At 36.0% G+C, this 9,094-nt stretch overlaps 1 pseudogene; it reads left to right on the plus strand.

Annotated features, from left to right (window-relative positions):
* Window positions 1–1,373: 1,373 nt before the first annotated feature.
* LOC132017472 (endophilin-A1-like) lies at window positions 1,374–2,566 on the plus strand (annotated as a pseudogene).
* Window positions 2,567–9,094: the final 6,528 nt, after the last annotated feature.

Raw genomic sequence — 9,094 nt, forward strand, 5'->3', positions numbered from 1 at the left:
CAGATTTTAATTCATCATACAAACTATGCTAGCATTAACATTTGACTATTTTCTCCTCATCTCAGTAACATGTCTGCTTGTATCAAACCCACTCCTCCTTCCCCTTGTACCCAGACCAGGCAATTATTACCAGACTTAAAAGTGACTGCAAGCTTTGATCCCCTACCAATGGCTCATCCATTTATTAGCCATCTGGACCTTAATTTATTAGCCATCTGAAAATGTGTTAAGGAAACCTAATTCAAAATTGGAGTCAGGAAGCCATGAAAGGAGAGCTGTCAAGCGCAAAGCATTCTATGTAGCTCGCATAGTCCAGCAGGAAGAAGGAAGATTTACTCTCTGGGCAACAGCAGGCTGTAAGTACCCAGCAAAAGCCAACTGCCCTGGCTTGCAGCCAAGGAGAGGCCACCACTTCAAACTCTTATTTTCTTTCAGTGAACATGTCTTTGAAACAACCATCTCAACTTCCTCCTTTCCTCTATAAAAGGAAGCTCTCCTCTGTTCTCTGGACTTGCCCATGGTTCACCATAGTTGGCTTGTCCTGAATTGTAGTTTTTCTGCTATTCCCTAATAAACTTGATTTTGCTGGCTGAATTAATTGCTTACTTACTTTTTCTTAAAGTTTGACAGTGACCTATAGCATATAACTTTTCAATAACTTTAAACAAATGCATTATTTCCAAGTGTATCTTGTACTTCCTTATTGCTACCAGAGTTATGGTCTTTTGTGACTTTGTACATTATAATTAGATATGGGTATATGATATGAGATATCTTCTCCAGCAATTTTTAAGCAAAAGTTATTGACTTATCAATAAATAAACAAATAAAATAAATAAAGCAAATAAATAACAAATAAAATAAAACAAGATTTATAGTTATACAGTTCTGGGCTTGTTTCTTAGTTTCTTCATTTTCTACCTGTGACTTGGAGAAGTTACTTAATTTTCAGAGCCTTAATTAGTACATTCATAAATCCTATTTCTTACAACCAACCACATATTATTATGAAAATTAAATAAGATCTTATTATGTAAGTTACTCATTTCCTAGACAATGATGGAAACTCAACAAATATTGAACTTTTGTACATATATAAATTTGGATAATTTCTGCATAAGTTTATATCATAAAATAGGTACAGAAATGTTACATTTTCTAAAATTTAAAACTATTTAAGGCCCCATACCACTATGTCTTCCATGATGCCCCCAATTATGGTGGGAGCACTAGAAGTGGCAGGACTCTGCTCAGCCTTCCTACCTACCTCCTCCACAGCTTCTTTAAGGCAACTACACCCACACCCATGACCATAGTTGTTCATACCCATGTGTCTTCCCATACTTTGTCAGTAGTCAGTGACCAGGCTAAAGAAGCAATTCTGCAAAGCCACTCAGAAAGTGGATGAGAAGAAGGAGTCAAGCTAGATGATGACTTCAAAGAGGTAGAGAGGAAAGTAGAAGTCACCATTAAGACTGTGATGGAAATTATTACCAAACCAATTGAGTACCTTCAAGGGGCGCCTGAGTGTCTCAGTGGGTTAAACCTCTGCCTTCGGCTCAGGTCATGATCTCAGGGTCCTGGGATCAAGCCCCACATTGGGCTTTCTGCTCAGTGGGGACCCTATTTCCCTCTCTCCCTCTGCCTGCCTCTCTGCCTACTTATGATCTCTCTCTGTCAAATAAATAAATAAAATCTTAAAAAAAAAAATGAGTACTTTCAAGCCAACCCAGCTTCCAGAGATAAACTCAGTATGATCCACATCATGTCAAAAATCTGCAGCCAAGAGAAGGAGCCAGGATATCCCCAGGTAGAAGGTCTGCTGGCAGAGGTAATGCTCATGTTTGGAGGAGAGCTTAGAGATGATTGTAACTTTGGCGCAGCACTTGGTAAGGTGGGAGAAGCCATTCAAGAACTCTTGGAGGTTTAAGACTTTTTGGACATGGAAATGAAGTGGAACTTCACTGACCTCCTTCAGAAGCTTCATGACAGAATGCTGAAGGAAATTCATCTACAGAAGTTAGAGGTTGAAGCCTGGACTTTGATTATAAGAAGAAACAACAAGGCAAGATTCCCAATGAAGAGCTCTGTGAGGATTTAAAGAAATTTGTTGAGTCTCAAGAAGTTGCTGAGTCAAGCATGTTCAGCATGTGAGCCAGCTCTCTGCACTCTTTCAAGACCAGCTGGAGTACTGTAAGTGGACAGTCCAGATCCTGCAGCAAGTTATGCCCAGACTGGAAGAAAGAATAAGATAAGCTTCATCTCAGCCTACAGGGGAATATCAGCCTAAACCACAAATGAGTCAGGTTTTCAACTGGAGACAACACTCAACCCAGTGAAAACTTCTCCCATAGGGAAACTCCCAGGATCCCCAGGGGATCAGTCCTGCTGCTGAGTTCTGTACAACTTTGGACCAGCAAATGAAGGGGAATTGGGTTTTAAACGTGGTAATATCATCATGCTCACTAACCAAACTGATGAGCACTGGTACAGGGGATGGCTTCATGGCCAGTCAGTCTTCTGTCCTGTCAACTATGTAGAGACTCTGGTCGCTTTGTCCCATTAAAATGTTAAGCTGGCAGGCTCACCTCCACTATATCTTAATATGGATATTTACATTTAACTGCTGCTTTAATAATGTTGCTTACAACACATCCCAGATGCGGGATGCAGTGGTCCAAGTCATCAAGCTCCACCCTTCTTTGATTAACTTGTATGATCCTACAAGAGTCATGGTGATGGGTACTATCTTCTTAGCCTGGTGAGCATGGCACATACTTTTTTTTTTCTTTAAAGATTTTATTTATTTATTTGACAGAGAGAAATCACAAGTAGATGGAGAGGCAGGCAGAGAGAGAAAGAGGGAAGCATGCTCCCTGCTGAGCAGAGAGCCCGATGCAGGACTCAATCCCAGGACCCTGAGATCATGACCTGAGCCGAAGACAGCAGCTTAACCCACTGAGCCACCCAGGTGCCCCATGGCACATACTTTTTAAAATACCATCTGAGATCAGCCAGTAGTCATAGAAATCTGTTTACATGGTTCTCAGGAGGCTGTAGCTTCCTAAAAGATGACCACGAGCCACATCACAGAAACACCATCCTAATGAAGATATTATTCGTCACTCATCTCAAGGTCTCAGTCTTTCCATTTAAATAGAAGAATGTTCTTCCTTCCCCATTTTCTTCTCCCAAATAGGTACATCACAGAATTATGGAAGAAAGCTTCCCTTACCAGCAAATTGTTTTTGGATCTGAATTAATTGGTCCCATATTGCTGTCTGTAGAAAAGCATTGAATGTGTGTTCAAAACCTTCTCTGAAAATGGTCATCTTTGTTTCTCTCAATTATGCCTACTCCAGAGGAAAGCCAGTTTTCTTCCCTCCCTGCTAATAAAGCCAGAGGAGACTTCTGTTTATTTCTTTTTTGTTCTAAAAATCTAAGTATCCATGTTAATTATCTTTGAATTAACTCAAAAAGAAAATTCCCTGTAATTATTTTTATATTTTTGGTACTTCATTGAAACAAAGTCTTATCCTTTCTGTTAAATATGACTTTACTTCATCTGTCTCTCTACTTTTCCTCCAGTCCCTATTGGAAATAACATATTCTCATTTTCTGATCATAAAATATTTCAACCCCTAACTCAAACCTATTATAATACATCAAAAATATTTTTCTTTAATAGTTGAAATAGAATATTATATTCATTTTTAAACAAGAAAATTAATAAAGAGTTATGTTTAAAACAACAAATAACAATTAACATTTGTAACAGGGAAGTCAGTTAATACACACATAAATATGGCTTAGGATATATTTCCTTAGGAAGGTAGACCTATGTATACTTAAAATCTGAATTTGCCTAATTAAAGATATTAATGGAACAAGTAATTGAACATTTGAATTTTACACATCTTCATTTCAGAATAGATACATGGTTATAATGAAAACTATGCAATAATAGTTTTCAAACACAAGTATAAAAACAATTGAAATTAGGAACTACATTTTTCTCCTATGTCTGTCAATTCAACATACATACATGTATGTGTTTTCATGTAGACATAAACAGACAAAACCACAGTCACATAAAAAGTATACATTTAAGAGCTTTAAGGGACCAGAGTAATAGCAAAAATAGGAACACTTGGTTTGGAGTGCATAGTTCAGATATGTCTCTTTGGCTATTTTAGAAGGTCTTTCTAATGCAGAATTGTCTAATACATATAATATTAAATAATAATAAGCACACATTGCAAAATGAAAAATATTTACTAACACTTAATTATGCATATATTTGCATATGAATATATTTAGTAAATTACTGTAGTTATGTATTTATAAATAGCATGTGTGATTGGGTTAAGAAGCCTTTCTTCCAGCTAATGTGCTCGTGACACCATTTGCCAAATTCCGGCAACTCCACTCTGCATGTGGGACCAGCAATTGTACTTGGAAGGAACGCACAATAATTGATTTTTTCTAAAAGTGTGATTATAGAGAACACACATTTTTTAATAAGTTTGCTTATTTGTAGTAACTTTAAGCATGCGAGGCACGATACTCTTCCACTACTCTTTCTCCACCACCTAGAAGCAACCTGTTTCACAGCCAGTGCAGACAAGTGAAACCGGAGATTTTCTTCATTCTATTAATTAATTAATTAATTAATATGTCAGGGTGGGGGGAGAGAGAGAGAGAGAGAGAGCACAAGCAGGGGGAGCGGCAGGCAGAGGGAGAAGCACATTCCCCACTGAGCAAGGAGCCCAATGCGGGATTGGATCCCAGATCATGATCTGAGCTGAAGGCAGATGCTTAATCAACTGAGCCACCCAGGTGTCCCAATTTCCTTTATTCTGGTTAAAATTCCCTTTTTCTTAATTTCCATCCTTCTACTATTTCCTTCCCGATCCATTTTATTTTGCTTGTTCCTAATCTTAGTGATAATGTTTTGATTATTCTCTATTTACATCTATAACCTTTAGAGTTTGGTCCTTAAAGGGCAGATTTTGTGTCTTAGTTATAAACTTAAGTAATCATGTTTCTAATGATAAATTTTTTTGACTTTTCAATTTTTAAGCTTATGTATTTTGCACATCTTTGAAAGAAGAGCTTCAAGAGATGTATTTTTAATTCAACAAGCACTTGTCAACATGCTTATGGTGGAGGGTAGTATTTTTACGTGTAATATTTCATTTAGTCTTCACAAATTCTATGACAAAGGTATAGATAATCATGTTTCTCATATTAGATGTAAACATACTGCCCTGAAATTTTAATTCCATCTGAAAATCTGTGAGTACTCACTACTGTGCTGTTGTGTATTTATGTGCCTTTATGATTACACAGGAGGGTTCCTAAATTAACCGTTGTACAAAAAAAGCTACTGCATTACTAAAATGCTTCTTTCTAGATATTTTGCTAAATAGTTCTTGCAACAAATTATTCTACTGCAAATGAGTTGTCTAGCCTGAGGTTATTTTAATTCTTAATGCCAGGACTGTCCTGACACACTAAGTATTACACGTTCCTCCTATCTCCTTCAGTTATTGCTTTGCTAGTTTTTCTTATTTAATTATGATATGCTCACCACATGTAAAAGTGGTTTCCTCTAGCATGTATGCATATACATGTGCACACATGAAAGGACATGTGTGTACTTGCACAATTGCACACACATGTGTGTGTGCAGACATACGCACACTACTTGTTCTTTGTTCGAAAGATCTGGATATAATGAACTGAGTTAGGAAATACCCAGTCTACTTTGGATAACACCTGGCAGGTATTTGAAAGTACATATAATTGGGCTCAAATTGGTTTGGGTTTATAAAAGTAAATCCTAGTGCAGAGACAGGTTGATAAATACTACAATAAAACTTAAGCCAACACTTTACTTAAAATGGAACATACTCTATATAATTGGAGATTATAAACCACAGAGAAATTATAAACAATATTCCAGATTTCCGGCCAACTAAAATTTCACTGACATCTTGTAGGTGGAAAAAAAGTAAATAATCTCTACAAATCTTACTGACTTCAAACCAGAGAAACAGCATCATTTATTAAAATGCTGGGAAGTTGATAATGATGATGATGATAAGCAAAATGGATAATAGTGTCTGGGATTTTGGAGGCCTTCCACCTACACTTCCTGCATGTATAAAGAGAAAAGCAAGCATCTGGCATACCAGATGGTTTATATTTGTGATGCCCAAGGAAAAAAAAGAATATGGAAGACAGAAAGACATGTTCCTACTGATACTAATAGTTTGGTATTCAAATTATGCTACAAGCATTTTTTTCTCTATAGGAGATTAATGTTACTATGCATCAAAAAGAAATTTTAAAAATGAACTCTTAAGGCAAGAAGCAGACTGAATTTAAATGTATTTTTCTTTGAGAAAACTGAATTCCCTAATTATCTGAGGAGTTTTACTAGTTCTAACAGTATTGTTTTTCCCAACTTTTGGCTAACCGTAGCTCAGCAAGGAAAGGCCCCTCATAGTCTTCACTCTGCTGTGTTTCCTCCTGATTCAGAACATGAGAGGTTGACTGCCCATTATTTCCTGGTGTATTTTAATGTCTATCTAAGGAAGGATTGTATCACAAAATATATAAGGTACTGTGTGCTCCAGTATGTATTTGGGACAAGGCATGTCTCAATGGGAGCCCTGTAGCTTAGCACCCCCTTGCAGAGCATAAGACTTCCCTAAGGATTTTCTCTCATAATGGGATGCTGGAACACCAACCACTTATGCCATTCGAGCACAAAAGGGATTTTAGATTCTTTTAAACCTTTGATGAGAAGAAACTGAAGAGAAAATGGACTGAATCTGGAGAATCCAATGCTAGACTTAGTGTGGTAATTAAACCCAAATAACTGATGTTTTGGAGTAAACATAAGTATCAGATTATTGTGTGATTATTTGGTTGAGGGAATATGGCTAGATCCTATGAGTGATGGTGTTTTTCTTCAGAAAAAAAAAAAAATCAGTGTCAACACTCAACCATTCATGTAAGTAAGTGGTCAAGACTAAGGCAAAAATAGGGTATCAAAGGATAGGTTTAGTGTTGGGGTAGTTTGGACTAATTCCCCAGCATAGAAAATCTAGGGTATTCAGATTAGTTGGCTAAATTTCCTTAGTTATATGGAGTCAAGCAATGACTGGAGAAATGAACTGGTCTTTAAAGAACCCCTAAAGAAATAGTAATTATCTGTTACTTACTACATTATTCTTTCCATCTATTCCTTTGAGTCTTGAAAATACTTTTAACCCAGTGTGTACTGTGTTGTGGAGAACTAAGAAGTGTCTGCTCTCCATTTGGGACTAAGTGAAATCTTGATCATTCTTTTTCATCTTCTACCTTAATGCATTTGCTGTGGTTTATTTATAAGGGTATTTTCTCAAATATTTTCCTCAGATGAGTTGCTTGGATCAGATATTCTCTGTCTCTGTGATGATCTCATTTATCTTCCATTCACCCTGATAGAAGAATGATAGCTTGGCTAGATGTAGGATACTAGGATTGCAGTCATTTTTTCTCAGTAGTGTGTAGATTCTCCTATATTTTCATCTAGCTTTCAAAATTGAAGATGAGAAATACAATGATATCTTTTTTTTTTCTCGTTGTACAAGTTTTCTTCTGCCATAAGTCTTATGAGGTTTTTTTCCTCTTAAGAATTTTAAGCAGACTATTCTTAAATAAGTATTCCTTCTTAAAAATATAGCTTATTACTATATAAACACCTTAATTCTTCAGGCATAGATCTGACTTATACTCAGGGATATTTCTTTCCAGCAGGTCCTGATTTTCTTCCTTATTTCTTAATGTCTCTCTATATATATCTTTTTTTTTTTTAAACAGTTTTCACTAGTGAGTGCCCTTGGATTTATTGGCCACATCGCTACTCCTTTTCTCATACTTCCCTTTTTTCTTTTTTTTTTTCTCTTCTTTTTTGAGATCATTTAAAAAATTTCCTATTTCATATAATTAAAAGTGTATATGTTTCTTTTTGGTTAAATTACTGATTTTTTTGTTGTTTTTAGTTTGAACATATGTTCTTAACTTTCAGGACATATTTTTTCCTTCATATACATCTTCATAAATGATACATATATGCACTTAATCTTTTTTATCCAACAATTCTGTTTCACTGGTTTTGCATTTCAAAATTCATTTGATCTCTCTAGCCATTATTGATCTCTTTTAGCTTAATGGAGTCAACACATCATGCTTGGACATTCTTAAGACTGGGTTTATTGCAGACGGTGAGAGGAGGAAATGATTTCTCCTCCTATGATGGGTCGTGGTGTGGGAAAAAGGGGGGTTCCTTTGGGCTCCTATAAAGGCTTCTTTTGTGCAGCAGGAGAAAGGTCAACCAAAACTATTAATTCAAACTTTATTTAAAACGTTGTAATATGGAAAAGGTTAAGATGAGTGTTACAGGAAACCAGTTGCCTAAAGTATTAATGGGATAGATTGGAGAAAGTCAAAGTTGAGTATTGCTCTGAGAATTGTCCTGTATTCAATTTATTAAAAGTATGAGAAAATTAAGATTGTGTTAACTGTGGTAAGGATACATAAACAGTAAAACTTGCTCAGAGTCAGTTTGGACTTAATAAAAGGGGGAAGGAAGATAGAGTTGAGGCTAAAGTCTTCTGTGCATCAGTAAAAATGTTTCATTTCCTAAGAATATTTCTTTATCTGCACAATTGCAACATTAAGACAGGGAAGACTGGGGCCAAACATTCAACACTATTGTACAAGCCTTTTGGATTTAGAGATTAGAGAACCCTTATTACCAACTATTCCAAAGCCTCCTGGTTTTGCTACTGGATTTGATGGCTTTCTTCAGTGAATATCTCAGGAATATTCTTAAGCATGGAAGGGAGCCCCTTTCAGTTCTCTCTACAGAGATCTCAATAGAATCTTTATTCATATTAATTTTCTGGATTAAAATTAGCAAGTGTTTTAAAAATAGGTATATGAGGAAGGAAGGCTAATATTCCATTCATCTGTTTCCAGATTTCACAGTTCTTTTGTTTTTTTGTTACTTACCTGATAAGAAATTTGGTGATTTCTT

The sequence above is a fragment of the Mustela nigripes genome, chromosome 5 (assembly GCF_022355385.1).
Source record: "Mustela nigripes isolate SB6536 chromosome 5, MUSNIG.SB6536, whole genome shotgun sequence".
NCBI lineage: Eukaryota > Metazoa > Chordata > Mammalia > Carnivora > Mustelidae > Mustela > Mustela nigripes.